We start from the raw sequence: 16131 nt of genomic DNA on the forward strand, positions 1-16131 counted from the left end.
TCTATTCAAGAGTCACAACTGACTACAACTGTATTTTATGTCGAGGTCTGCATACTAGTGCCTTGCCTCCATTATTTTATATACCGATAGATGGCAGCACCATCACCGGATCGAACAGTTAATGAGAATTTAGAACTAGTTCAAGAGCTAATAGCTACCTGGTACTAGCACCCCCAGAGGTATCGTTTCACTTGGAGGACATTGAGACCACGAGCATATTTAACGTCGCCCAGTTCGGGGAAAGATATTGTGTACAAAATTCATCAAGATCTTTTGAAAAACTAGAGTTAAGTTGCTAGACTAACATCAATTTCCATTTATCTGCTTCACTATTCTCAAAATCAACGTTTAAAAATGTTGTCCTTTTTTTTCATTTTTTGCTGCAATTACAAGTCCGATGACTTTTAGTTGTCTTTCTTTTTTGTCCCCCCCCCCCCTCTCCCCCAGCTTATAAACCTCAATCGCAGCCTCTGATTTCTTCTAATATTCCTTGGAATCCTTGCTTCAAGAACTGAAGGCTTCACTTTCTCCACCTTTCATTCCTCCTCAATGACTGCATCTATTACTTTGTAGAAATGTCAGATTGCTGAATTCGAAACAGAGATACCTTAAAGTGAACAAACACCCGCTTTTAAAGCCCTTCGTTATTTTTCCTTCTGCCTCCTCGACTCATTCCAATAGGATCGTTTTAGCTGGCCACTTGCCAATTTGTCATGCTAAACGTGTGGTCGAACAATGCCAAACAGCAATTATTTCATCCAAAGAGGCAGTTCCACATTTATTAGCTGTCATTAGTCTGGCATAGCCACAATAGAGCTGGGGGGTAGAGAACCTTTCGTTAAAGTTGAGGTATACAAAATTAATTTAAGTACCAGTGCGAAAGTAATCGTAGATGAAATGACAGGGTTACTTCTTCCGGCGACGACCACCTTATCTAGTGGTCTAAGAAGTGTCTGACTGCGGATGGGGAGGTTCTGGGTTCGAATCCCGGCTCAGGGATGGATGTACTCTCTCTCCTGCCCTTGTCCTTTCGTTATGCGAATTTATTGTTGTGATGTGAATGGTTGCCTACCGTATAAAAGGGTCCTTATTCCATGTGTGTACTGTAAAAGTCGGACTTGCCAGCCTAGTTCACACGCAGGGACGCTTCGATGGGAGGTTACGGGGAATTACTGTGATCTCCCCAAAATTTCTTTATCTGGCAAATTTTTCTGACGGTTCAGCAAAATTATCATCATTCTGCAAAATTTGGAGTTCCATGTGGCAAATTGAAAATGTCCATCCTCCCAAAAATTTTAAGTTTGGGGCACCCCTGCTAGCATAGATCAACAACTTCTTCCAGCTCAGTTATGGCTGTTCCGGATTGATGATACGCTAACCCCTAAATACCATGAACATGCGGTTAGGTGCGGTAAAAGCACGTATTTTAGCGAAAATCAAGAAATCAGTGATTTTGTGAGCTGAAAATTTCGCGAATTTGATACGAACATAACCAAACGTTGAAAAAAATACAGGGGTTAGCATAAAAGAATACCCGGTTTTTTAATTTATCTTTCGTAAATTATTACACTTACCACTATAAATGATGCATAAAAATAAGATAGACATTCCAATTTTTTTGAACGTACAATTTTTTATGGGGTTTCGCCGAAGACTGTTTATACACCACCAGTAACTACAAGTGACAATTTGTACATTACAATGGAAAATTTATACACCACCATTGCCTACAACTATAAAAGAACGGAAAGATCGCATGTAGCATTGACAGTGAAACACTCCAAAATGTATGTTAGACGTATGTCGCGTTACGAAAAGCTCACACATCAAACATGTGTGAGTGAAAAAAAAAAAAAAAAACTTGGAATGTTTATCGTTTTATTTTTATGTGTCATTCATTGTGCTAAATGTATTTATAAAATATATGAAGTTTTAAAACCGGGATATTTTTTTATGCTAACCCTGTATTTCACAAGGCTTAAATTTTCACTATCGCAACGGCCTCGCGAAAATAAGCGCATTTACATCAGTATTTGCTTGCAGACTTGAAATTATTATTTTCAACAGAGAAAGAATTTTAAGCCTTCCAAATTTTCTTATCAGGTCAGTGGCGGGTTTTGTATCCCGTCAAGGGCCCCTATGGTAGTGGGAACCCCTTGCAATTGCGACTTGGTAAATCCGCCACTGTGTAAGATGCAGATTGGTATACTGCGACACTTTGCGAAATGCTTCTCTCGTAAACTCGGAATGCTATATACAGGGTGATAATAATTAAAGTTCCACTTTCAAAACGCTGTAAAAATAAAATCACTGGTCAGAATGACCTCAAATTTCAACGGCATATTATCGAAGAAGGGGGAAAACGTATGACAAAAGAAAAATAAATAGTTTGAATTTTTAGCTAAAGATGGCGCTGCAAGTGTCAGAATATGTAAATCAAAACACCTGTCATGCGCCCGACCACTGCCGTCTCGAGTCAAGGCCGCACGGCTGGTCTGTGACGTCATCACCAAGGGGCGAACGCTAGTAAACTCGCGAGAAGTATTGAGCGCTAGATGTAACTTTTCTACATAACTTCACTGTTTTGTTTTCTTTCTTAAATTATATAAAACTATTCTTAAATTAATTTTGGAAATATTTCAATGTTAAATGTTTTCAAAAAAAAAAAAATCTATTGTGGTAGAAGTAAAAATAATTCAAACATTTTGATGCTTATTAGTTGTACAAGTATTTCCCTTTAACTATTTAAATAATGTTATAAAATATTTTAAATGATACGACATCAAACTTTTGTTTTCATGAATCTTTCTTAATAATTAGAAGACAGTGGAATGAAAGATTCAAAGCTTCTTGATTTAAATTGCAAAATCATTCTGATTTTTCTTCGTGTGAATATGCTAGATACTTTTTGTAAGTTAAAATAAAAACAAAAATTCAAGACTACATTTTTATTTCGTACTAAACATCAGTAATACATAACCAGCTCACAATAGAATTCAGCATGAGTAGAACAAAAACAGTATATCTTTTCAGACAAAGTCAATAGTTCATATTAACACAATTTTTATTTCTTATTTAAATTAGAATTTACTAAAAAATTCACTACACTCTTTTGGTTCTCATACGTCACACATCGGTTTCACAATTTTAAAAATCACTGTTGAAAATTGCATCTTATTTTGAAATATTACAGAAAAAAAAAAATATGTTTTTGAGATTTACTAATAGTTTGTCCTTTAATTGCATAAGGTGCTTGTTTTAAGCGAAATAACTGCAATATGAAAAGACAGATGTTAATGCTAGAGAAAACCACCGAAATAATATTTTTTGTAAAGCATGAAGTAGTACATGTCTTAGTCAAGTCGATTATAATTAAACAGATAACCAAATACCTATATAAGTAAATAAAATAATACTGCAAAACTCTAAAAAATAAAAGAATTCCAGTATATTTATGACAGAGGCTTTATACTTTTCCTTGAGAAAGAATTAAAAAAAGGTGAAAAAGAAAATTTTAAAATATAAAGTACTTTTAGCACAAAGGAAAGTTAAAAAAAAATTCTAAATTTTTTTTATATTAAATTTAATTCTAAAGTTATTTTCCCTGCTCACTGTTTAATGCCGCTAATTTCCTTTTGTTCTGCTTTTTACTCACACTATCATTTTGTTTTTTGCAATAGTTTTTCAATAAAATGTTTGTTGATGCCAGGGCCGTGTCCAAGGGGAGGGTTTTAGGGGTTAAACCCCTCCCATTGGGGGAAAATAATGATAAAAGCAATATGAAGAAAATGATATTTAACTTAGTTATAGTGTTAATGTTTATGTCAGTGCTCTTTTTTTAAGTCATTTTCTTTGATTTTTTTTCTGCAATTTACGAGTGCCCACTCTTCACCAACTGAAATTATATTTTAGAAAACCAGTTGCAAAAGAACCACTGAATAGACTGACAATACAATACTCAAGTAGAGAGAGACAATACATACAAGAGTAACAATGACAATACATACTCTTTGATTTTTTTTCTGCAATTTACGAGTGCCCACTCTTCACCAACTGAAATTATATTTTAGAAAACCAGTTGCAAAAGAACCACTGAATAGACTGACAATACAATACTCAAGTAGAGAGAGACAATACATACAAGAGTAACAATGACAATACATACTCTTTGATTTTTTTTCTGCAATTTACGAGTGCCCACTCTTCACCAACTGAAATTATATTTTAGAAAACCAGTTGCAAAAGAACCACTGAATAGACTGACAATACAAAACATCCAATGGGAATATTTTTTGGTATACAGCATGTAAAAAAAATATATATATTTGTGCGAAATTTTTAATACCTTTTGCAATATGCAATGGTGTTAACAGATAAAAAGGCTTGTTTCTGAAGAAGCTGTAAAACAACATTCTATCCACTAGCGAAGCCGGAATTTGGGGAAATAGGGGAGGGGTCACAAACGTCCTTACATGTATATAATACTATACTTGTTATCTCTTCCTAGGAATAGTAATGCGCTTTAAAATCAATGGCTCTGGCCCCTAAAGTACTCCATTGCTTGATTATAACCATAAAGCAGGAATGAATTATTTGGTACAAGAGGTGTTTTCATGCCACTGCGAGAAATGATTTTTAAAAGATCTTTGAAACCCCTCCCTTTGTGAAATCCTGGACACGGGCCTGGTTGATGCCCTTATGATTAATATCATGATTTTACTGCTAGAATGGTTTTCACAACCAACTAGCTATAATTCTTTAGTTGCAAGAACACTCATTGTAACTTTTATGGCAATATTTATTTGGTTGAACTCTTTAAGGAACTTACTCTCCATATCCTTCAGTAATTTTTTAACTACTATGAAATTGTGTGTCACTACATTGACAATGTCAACAGTGGGGTATTTTAGTCCACCTCGATCAAAATCACAAATAAGTTTAAATTTTGCCTCAACGGCTAAAGATCTGTCAACTGTTAAGTTGCTTTTACACGCATCACATTTCAACTTTTTATATAAAACAGAATGTGCACAATATCTAGCTAAAAATGTCAAAACTGGAAAATCATTTTCAACAGCATTAATATCAGCATCAGAAACAAAGTCATACAAACTATTTTTACACGATGCAAAGATAATGATACAATATACATATTCCTGAAATTTTACTAGCAGTAACTAAACAAAATGTATTCTCAAAGAAGTATAGTACTTTAATAACATAGCGTTGCTATCTTTTAAATACATACAGACGTTACGATTCGCGTTAGGGTTAGCTGTTACGGCATTTGGCTCGGGAAAACATGCCTATAAATCAAATTCAGAACATTCACTTCACATTTCTTTTACTATCTTTTAAATTTGCAATAAGAATACAGAAAGATATGTTGATTCTTACCTATTGAGTTCCTTTACTATCACAGCATCGAGTTGGTTCACACTGCCGGTCCGACAACCATTCCTTTACAAAACAACGTGCACTGGAAGATATTTGCTTCGCGTCGTGAACCGCGAATGGAAAAACTCGCCCCCTCCTGATGACGTAGTCGCCCCTTTCCGCTTTCAGAAGCGTGGCCTTGAGTCGAGACGGCGGTGGCCCGACTCATTGAAGTTGTTATAAAAACGTCAAATACACGTTTTTTCCTCATTTCGCATCTAAGAAGTTCACTATGACAGGCTCAATGAAAAACCTGGTCGTCCCGATCACCTGATCTTAACCCGTGTGACTTCTGGGTATGGGGCTATCTGAAAGCTGTTGTGTTCAGTGCTCCGATTGCAAACTTTGCTGAGCTGAAGGCATGCATTGCGCAACACCTTTTAAACATGACCCCGGAAACACTTCAATCAGTCGTGGAACATGCTGTTTCTCGATTTCAACTTGTTACAGAAAACGGGGTACATTATATTAACATCTTTTGCGCCGGTCTCACGAAAATTAAAGACCGATTTGATTTTTACTGATGCTTTTTATGCGGTTTTCGGCCTCAGGACAATTAAAAACCAATTACTTAACTAACAGTATCACACCAATACCCTCGTGCACGCTGAGTAGTACGGTGTTTTAACGTATAGTTTACACCTTAGGTAATATGTTTTGAAAAATTTGTCATAGTCGATCACTATTAAATATGATGGTTACAGCGCTATCTATTGCTAAAAATTCCAACTATTTATTTTTCTTCTGCCATCAAGTTCCCCCCTTCTTCGATAATATTCCATTGAAGTTTGACGTCATTCTGACCAGTGGTTTTATTTTTATAGCGTTTTGAAAGTGGAACTTTAATTATAATCACCCTGTATATATATATATATATATATATATATATATATATATATATATATATATATATTTACTTTTCAAGGTAGTAGAATCATTTTACTCAACGCACTTGTATTTATTAATTACATCGACAAACACCGCCAAGAGCGGATCCAGCTTCTGATTTTGGAGGGAGTCATCAACATCACAATATCAACTCACAAATCAGAAAAACAGGAGGATTATCAATGCACAATTCGGACTCAAATACAGGGCAAGATTAACGCACAGGCCAGCTAGGCCTAGGCCTAAAGCCCTTGTCCTCCAAGGGGGCCCCGCTTTTTTTTTTCAACTTATGCATAGCATTAAAAAATCAAGTATTTTTGTTAAAATAACCTAAAATCCTGTTTTAAATAAATGTTAAACATTATTTTAACATTATATTATACATTGACTTAAAGCATTGAGAACAGAGAAAATGGAAGGAGCGAAGACTTTCATTCGTGAAACCAAGACCCCAAGTCACGTGATAGATTTTAAAGCATATCATTAGAATAAATCAGGTTTCTTTCGCTTGTTTCACGCAAAACGTGCCAACCATCGTCGTTGTTGAATCACGTGACTTGTGGTCTTTGGGTCAGATTTTTCTGAGCCAATGACTGGACTTGCTCGCTCCATTTTCATTCCTGCTCTAAGACTTAAAGTGATAGAATAGGGGGGGGGGGGGACTCCAAAGCATTGTGGACTTTGGGCCTTACTTTTAGTTAGTCGGGTCCTGCTTAAATACAGGGATCTAGGGACCCGGTGAACATTTGAAAATGCAGTTCTGAAAAAGATCTTTTTAGATATTTTTGGTTCTATTCGGTGGGGGGGGGGGGTATGATCTCCACAGGGACGGCAAATAGGGGGTTCAAGAGGGGGCGGTCGCACCCCGAAATTTTTTGAACTGAATGATAGAAAATGGGTGAATTCAATTTATGTAAGTTGGAAATCAATGTCCTTAAAAAAATCTCACTGGTTCTCAGTAACTATTTGATGAAACGCGACACATTCTCAGACTAGAAAAAGTGTTTTTCGTTATTTGGATGTTGATTTAGAAATTCATCAAGTATTTTCCGGCCTTTTCAGAACATAGAAAACTGATAGAGGAACATGGTTAATTTTAACTGAAGAAGACATTTCCTCATATAGGCTAAATATTTCATATTTGTGTGCCCAGTTAACGATGGTATGTCCAGTATGAGAGGCTCGTGCAAAGTGATATGGCAGCATGGTTTTCACAAGAAAATGCCTTGATACTTTACATTCACTTTTACACTCACTTTTGAGCTGTATATTTCTTTAATGAGTGTTCATCGCTTTCTTCTGCTAGAAACACGTTTCAGCTGCTCAGTGCTTTCTTAGAAACTTCTTAAAAATGCATTTGATTATTGAATTAATAAAAACATCTCAACAAATACCTTTTATGGGGTTCTATAATTATGCAATCTTGAAGTGACACAAGATGGTCTTCAAAAGTTAAAACCATAAAAACATTTCTCTATAACTTCAAAGCAGTGATTTGACGACTGGAAGAATTATTGTAAAACGATTGTTTCAATGGTGAAAAGCTCAAACTCTTTAGCATGTATGACTTCGTTTGAATTTTTATTCAATTTATTTGTATTGAGGAAAGTTTTTGAAAAAATGCTTTACTCCATCAAAACATCTTCAATCCGCTACCCTTAATTTTCGGATTATTCAGGCCACAGTTCAATCTACAATTGATCTGTGCACCGTACTACCATAGTTCAATCTACAATTGACACTGAAAATAGATTTTACATAGATGTATATTTCAATCAAGCGTGAAACTTTAAAAAAAAAATTCTTCCTTCGTGCCGATTTTAAAAAGGCGAAAAAAAAAATGAAAAAAAAAGTGACAAAAATCCACATAATGATGCGAAGTTAAACATTAATGTTTTAATATTTTGCATAAAGTTTTTGATTTAGTTTGAATGAAATTAACACAAGATTTGATGATAATTATTTTTCTGTATGGTTGGATCTATATTATCTGGATTGAATTTTGAAAACGTACAATAAAATGTTTCAATTATGAGTAAAATTTTTAGCATGGGGCAAGAAAAATTACAAGCAATATACCGACAGACCAGTTATCACATCCAGAGACTGCAATTTCGTCAGTCTGGAATAGTGAATAAAAGACCTGGAGACAGATGACATCTCTTTGAAGCTGCGACCGCCGACGAGACTAGATTATTCAATGATGAAAAATTAAGCCCCTCACCATTTTTGAAGTTGCTTGGGTGGTTTTGAAGAGCAATATATAAAAAGTGTTTTCATACATAACTTAAATGCTGAAATGCTGCCTCTGGATCTCCATAAACCACGTTTTGAGTTTGTACTTGACAAACGTATAAATATTTCTTGCTCGCTTCCATGCAAAATATTAAAGACAAAGTTGCTTTTTTTTATTCTCTCTTGCCTGTTAGTTTTATTAAAATTTTCAAACATATTGTAAGTAACGTAGTTTTTATTATTTCATGTAATTTGTTCAGTTAGTAAAGATTTAATATGCCTGAATACATTTATTTTATGAGAATAAAAAATAGTTTGAGTAATTTTTAGTCAAATTACCCTCGTTGCTTAAGCCTGATAACTGTATTTTTACTTCCTTTTACAAAAAAGGAAGTATTGTATTCGCGAAAGAAATTTCACCCAAAAATCGGTCTTATTTTCCATTTTGCTCACCCCCAAATGAATGTTGAGTATTTTTTTCAACCCGAACACACGTGGATATGTGCCTAGAAACGTACAGACACTCGAAATATCCATTTTGACGATCCCCGAATTAATTACAACGAGTTTTCTCGTGACGTCTGTATGTACGTATGTATGTGCGTATGTGTGTATGTATGTATGTCGCATAACTCAAGAACGGAATGTCGTAGAAAGTTTAAATTTGGTACGTAGACTCCTAGTGGGTTCTAGTTGTGCACCTTTCTCTTTGGTTGCATTCGTATGCTGCAAAGGGGGACTTTTCTCCCTTTTTGGGAGGAAATCATTGTTAATTTCGATGTAAACTCAAGTGGTGTTATAATTTGGCGGACACTTGGCGATATATCGCCAGTCTTTTGGTCGCCAAGTTTTGTTGCAAACTTGGCGAAAAATTTGGCATATTTTTTTTTTTAATCTGGTTTTAATTTGGCCACTGTTGGTGATATTTAGAGAGTAAACTATTGAATCATATTAAAACTGCCAATAATGAGAAAATGACATTAAATTGGAGTAAAAGGAAGTCATGTAATGCACACATCAGCTCGTTTTACACATGAACACACTGACATTTACTCGATTTTTGATTGCTCAAAAATAACAAGACACATAAACAGAAGTTAAAAATTGTATTTTCATTATGAAGCAAAAATGTGGGGAAACGTTGCGTCCAGAAAAGACAACATTTTGGGGAAAGGGGAATTCACCAAGTTTGCAGTTAGTCCTTATATGAGTTTTTTAATTTATGCTTTTTGTTATTTAAGTCTGAACATATTTCAACTAATAAATTTAAGATACGGCTGAAAGTCTCATTCAAACGCTTTCCTCTTGCTACTATATGAAATTCATGAGTTTAAAAAAAAAAATCTCAACCAGTGGCGTAGCTAGTTTTTGCGGCCCAGGGCAGTCCCTCAATTTGCGGCCTTTTGTTGAAAAAAAGCTAATACATAAAGAAAAGAACATTTTTTTCCATATTTTTCCTTCAGAAGAAAAAGGAGTTCATAATCCCGCCGAACATTCCAAAATCACAATTTTATGTAATTTTTTACAATGCGAATCAAAAAAAATGGTCGGAATTCCCTCTCGGTTTTTTTTTTTTTTTTTTTTCGAAATTGAAGTCAGTTTAAAGCTTTCTTTGATGACGTGAAGGGCAGGCCCGTCGTTTGTGCAATCAGCCCCTAAATTTCTAAAACATCTTGTAGTAATTATAAATTTTTGCATGTATTTTGATGGGGGTTTTTCCATAAAATACATTGAGTACGTACCCCGCTCCCTCCCCCTGGGAAAGTTTGAAATGACGGGCCTGATTAAGGATCAGGGGGTTGCTTCTCAAGGAAATTTTCCACATGATTGCTCAAAAAAATGATGTGATTGCTACTTTTTCCCACGATTTTTCACTGCCACCTCCAAAGGGAGAGAAAGACAAGCAATAGTGCTGATATGTCCTCAAGGAAAACACATGTTTTGTGTTAGAGTAATTTTATTATCATAGTCATTTCAAAAAGTTACACTTCAAAGACTTTTTTTTTTTTTTTTTTTGCCTTCATTTAATAGATTAAAAGCGTGATTTCCTTATTCCATTATTTCCTTTTTCCTCATGAAATGTGTCAAATTGTCGCCCCCAAAATAATGCCGCCCAAGGTGGACCGCCCCTCCGCCTCACCCACAGCTACGCCACTGATCTCAACGATATAAATGCAATTAAATTTCAAAAGAAGAAGAAGAAGAGTAAAAGAGAGAAAGGTAAAATGGTAGCCGTCAAACCAATCAATTTTAAGTGCAAATTTCATCTCAAAATTAGACATGCAAGGTGACCAATAATTTTTTATACAATATTTTAAAACGGGTTAAAAAAATAAAGAGAATGACACTGTAGTCTCAATTCTTAAGGCGATTTACTATAAAGGATATATAAGATTTTAAAATGTTGCACTGAATAAATTCATAAAAGGAGAACAGTCAGGCAAAATGTTCGGAGACTTGATGAAGTGAGATTTCATTTATAGAGCTATATATCAGAAGGTATAATGATATGACCTTTGTCAACGACAAAAGAAGATTTGGCTCACTGCGATCCGTTACGACAAAAGAGCATGTGAAAAGGGTAAGAAAGATAGGAAGAAACGGACAAAGATCTGCTATAAAACTTGCAAAGAGAGGTCAAAATATTGAAGGAATCAATGTTAGACATGCTGAGTATGGGCCTAGGGTGCAAATCTAATTGAAAAAGTAAAATATTCGCAGAGTTTCAGACTCCACTACAATAAAAAGAAATCAGAAGGTGGAAGAAAAACTTTCTTGCACACGCTGGAAGTAAGTTTCTCTTTTCAACAGAAAAACTTTTTTTAAAAGCAAAGTCTCAATCCCCAAAATGATATGATATGACAGTATGTATTGATAACTGAGTGATTATGTTCCACGCTATCAAAATGCTTCGTCTGTAATGGTTTGGGTGAGTAGCTATTTCAAAAAGAGAAAAAACTCTCGTTAATTTCCATTGAAAAAAGTTAATGTCAGTCGGTTAAAAATCCATGCTCGGTGTTATTAAACTGAGATTTTACGGAGATTGGAAAAGTTTTTATTCCCAAACGTCCAAAGTATGTATGGAGCGGAATAGTCGTGCCCCTCCTCTTACCGCATCATATGTGCTTTAATAAGAGTGATGCAGCAAAAATTTAGCTGACTTCTTGTACAAGAACGTATGTCTCTCCCCCCCCCCCCCTTCCCAACTCCCACGATCTGAACTCGATTGATTATTTTGTGCAGTCATATATCATCGCTGCAAAACCCCCAATTTGAGTAAATTCAAAAATGTAATTCGAAAGGTATAGCAGGAAATGTCAATAGAGGCGTAAGTGCCGTATGAGATGGATTTAAATAAAGAGTCCTAAGCTTGTTAAAAAAATGAAAAACGAAATTACTCCAGCTCATTTATTGTAAAGATACTTAATGAATGATAACTTAACTTGATGCAAATAGTTTTTGTGTGCTTTATTTTGTGCTACTAAAAACTTTAAAGTGCATGAGAACGTTTTAGTCACACTGTAAACCAAAGTTAAAAAATGTTTCGATTCAATTAGAAACTTATCTCTCCGTCTATGATTTGTTTGTGTATGTGTTACAGTTATAAATGATTATTTTAAAAACTATTAAAGTTTAATAAAAAATGTTGAGGCCTTACTAATAAAATTGCATGCGTTAAGAAAATAAAATGCATGCAAATTTTATACACATAAAAATGATTTCAATCTTTTCATCAAATCAAGCCTGAAATCAGAAAACTACTGTTTAAAATTTTGTGCGATATTTTTCACTGAATTGATTTTAATTTATGAATGTGCAAAATGTTAATATTTCCCTACCTTCTCTTTTGGTCTCGTTTTAAGAAGTACACATCCAAACAGCATCGAACAATTTGTAAAATTGCGAAGGAATGATACGATTTCTTTTTCTCTTTTCCCCCATCCCTGTCACCCTTAGATAATACGGGCGAAAATTCTCGTCTTCTGAAACTTGTGAGCTATTGCTAGTTGAACTGCTACAGGCCTTAGAGTTTTTACATTACATGCTGTCTGGCGAAAACAAAACTGAGCCTTTCAATTATCCCACAAGACTGTTCAAACCAAAATTCGGTTAGCACAACTACAACACTTCCAGCACAAGGGCGCCCATATAGGGGGGAAAGTGGGGGCTCAAGCTCCCCCCCCCCCCCAGGAATGAGAACTTCCTATCTTTTAATGCTTTTTTCTTTGCAAAATTGTTTAAAAATTTCTTTTCCAGCCATTAATGAATAAGTTATTAAAAATGTTAAACTTTAATATCTCTATTATGTACTGAAAACGTTTTCCATGGGGAAAATACTCTGCTAAACCATGGAGAAAATTTTTGAGCCCCCCCCCCCCCCTTAAAATTTTGCATATGGGCGTCCTTGTTCCAGCAATTTATATAAAATCGATTTTTTATGACTAAGGTTATTTTCAAAACATAATGAAAACTTCTGGAAGAGTTCACTGCAAAGATAACAAGTTGCTCGTAAGGCATAGTGGCTCTGAGGTTTGCTCCGAATGCTAGAGGTTGTGGGTTTGATTCCCACCGTATCCTTATGTATTTCTTTCTGCTGTAAACCTTTCGTGCATTTGTCTTATATGTAATATAAAGAAGTCAAAACTCAAGAGACAACTGCACTCCATAGCCTCATACATCCTGCCATGGGCAGGTAAAACGGCAGTATCTGCAGAAATGAGATTTTGAGATATTTGAAGAAATGTGTGTTTGATTCAATACTAACAATAGGAAATTGTTGGAACTATGCGGTTGTTTCGGGTCTTTTTTCAGCGGAAACCAAATGACCAAGCTTGTATAATAAAGCTAACGTACAATAAATGGCAAAAAAAGGAAAGAAAAATTTGCAGTGACTGCCCTTTATCTGCTCAAGGCTGCATAGCGATCAACAGTTTTAATTCCATTTTCATTGCTAACTGGTCGGAATGACGAAGAGTTAACCTAAAATCAAGATCCAAACCATGATTAAGATTTTTAATCTTGTGCACTTGATGACTAGTTTGCAGTTTGGTTTTTGAAAACGCAGGACCACCGAGAGCCAAAAGGCCTTTGCCAGCTCGGTCATCAGGTCATCAATGACCCACTACTACGATTCCGAGCCGGGTCTTCACTAGGCTGAGACTAGTTTTCGACTAGGCTGAGCTGACCTCGCTTCGGCTCTGTTCATACATCGTAAGTCGATTCGTTTATCGAACATGAATCTCGCACAACACTTCCGACGTCCACTTATCTGTAAATACATTAATTCCTCAAAACCGAGAAAAAAAAAGGGGGAGATATTGCCTTCTGACCCCTCTAAGTATGACGGGCCTGAAAATAGCTTTCCATTTCCTCGAGAAACTAGTGGGGGGGGGGGGAATATTGAAAGAAAATTGCCGATGAAAACTTTGTAAGGCAATAGTTGTTGGTCGTCACGATAGATCCGTCTCCTTCTTAAGTTATAAAATGTTGACTGATCACTTTGGTAAATCGAATGAAGATACACGCGAATATAATTGATTATGGTTACACCATTCACGTTTCTGAGTTTAAACTGTCGTTTTTGAAACGTCATGATTTTATTAGAAACGTTTTCTGATTTCTTTATTGACCTCAAAATTGCGTTTACTAAACGTCTTGCTGATTGGGATGATGCTTTACTCTGCAAACTAGCTGATTTAAGAATAGGAGGGAAGAAATTAGCTGAATGGGAGGAAACAAACGAGAGTCCGTATCCACATGCAAGGTGTGGGTATAGCAAGGTCGGTTCAAGTAATTCTGCCACCCTAGGCGATATTGACAAGTGCCCCTCCCCCCTCCATTGAATATTCAATAACAATAATAAAATATAATGCTATATAAATAAAACCAAATAATAGTAAAGTGCTTAAAATTAAAGTAAGTTTCTAGCTGAATTCCAAACTGGGTTTTGCATATCCAAGCACTGCTACACAATTTAAATAATTTTTTTTTAACATTGAAGTAGTGCATCTTATCACACTGAACATATACTGTCGGCCCCGCTTAATCGAATATCGTCGGTTCCAGGAAATATTATTCGATTAAGAGAGATATTTGATAAAGCGGGGATTTTCTTTTACCTTTCTAAATTAACAACATTTGTCTTAAAACTTAGCAATTATTAATCAATAGCTTTATAAAGGAAATAAAAAATTATATTTGTAAAAAGTTTTAGAAATAAGCTAAGTAAACAACAAAACAGTTTACTAATTTATTCATATATTATAGTAGGTATGAAAATTATAAAAAAAGTAACTTTCAACTTGAGTTATGAAATGATTGTCTTAGCACCTTATTTCAGTACTATGTTTTTTGAAAAAAATCTGTAATAGTAGATTGCTTGCTCTAAGGTCTTTGGGGAACACTTTTCCAAGTTATCTTCTCTCCCTTCTCATCAGCCGCGTTTTGCATTCACTGCTTTTCAATTCGCAACTCCAACGAACTATAGGGGGCACTGCAGTCACTGTCTAATGGCCGACTTAAGCACTAAAACAAACGCACATGGTAACGAAGAAAATGCTAAAAGTGTTGTGATTTTTGTTCTTATGTATGATTTTTTCGCTTTATTCATTTGAAAAGATTTTTCAAAGTCTTTTGGTTATTCTGACCCATATAGAAAGAGATTAGAAACCAAAAAGTATTACGAAAATAAACAATTAATGCAGAACACACAGTAAGTTGTTCTGAAGCAGCCATTTTCACGATGTTGAATTCGGAATTCATATATATTTGGTTCGCTTCGAACGGCATTTTCATTTTGTACCGTTTTTTCTATACATTAGTACATATTAAGTTCAGTTTCGTGACATTTCCGGCATTTGTTGACATATTTGTCACAGTGCATATACGTGTCAGACTGTCAAGAGTAACGTTTAACACTAGATAATTTATTTCTATGACTATATGATTGGATATCCAAAGAAATCATGCATTTAATTCATTCGTCATGGAAATGATTTACCTGATATGCGAAATCTTGTCAAGATACATTATTCTTTCACACAATTTTAAAACCATGACCCTATAAACAGATTTTTGGCGAACTTTTATTTTTTATTGTTCAAATTCTTAACATTCTTTCTGGATTTTTCAATCTGTTCTGCGATAAATATTTTCAAGAAAATTTATTTGCATACTGTCTATTTCAGTAGGATAATGTAGTAACAAAGGTTATTTAAATCATTTATGTGGAATTAGGTTAAGGAAAAGTGTCCAGTCAATGTTGTTAAGTTCGTTTTTTTTTTTCCATCGAATTGAAAAACTGATATTTATTCAAATTCACTCAGAACAAAATAAATAAAATGTGTACTCACAGTTTATATATGGTGGTAGCTTTCTTTTCAGTTGATTGACCATTATTTCTTTTTACTTATCGAATTCTGTAATCTTACTACCATTTTATTCCACTCAAGATAAAAATTAAAAATGGTTTAACTAAAAACGCGAAATCTCGCCAAGGCTACTTTGCTCGCACAATACTAACACTATAACCCTAAACAAATTTGGCGAAACCTTTCAGCTGAGAATAAAAGG

The sequence above is a fragment of the Uloborus diversus genome, chromosome 7 (genome assembly GCF_026930045.1).
Source record: "Uloborus diversus isolate 005 chromosome 7, Udiv.v.3.1, whole genome shotgun sequence".
Classification (NCBI taxonomy): Eukaryota; Metazoa; Arthropoda; class Arachnida; order Araneae; family Uloboridae; genus Uloborus; species Uloborus diversus.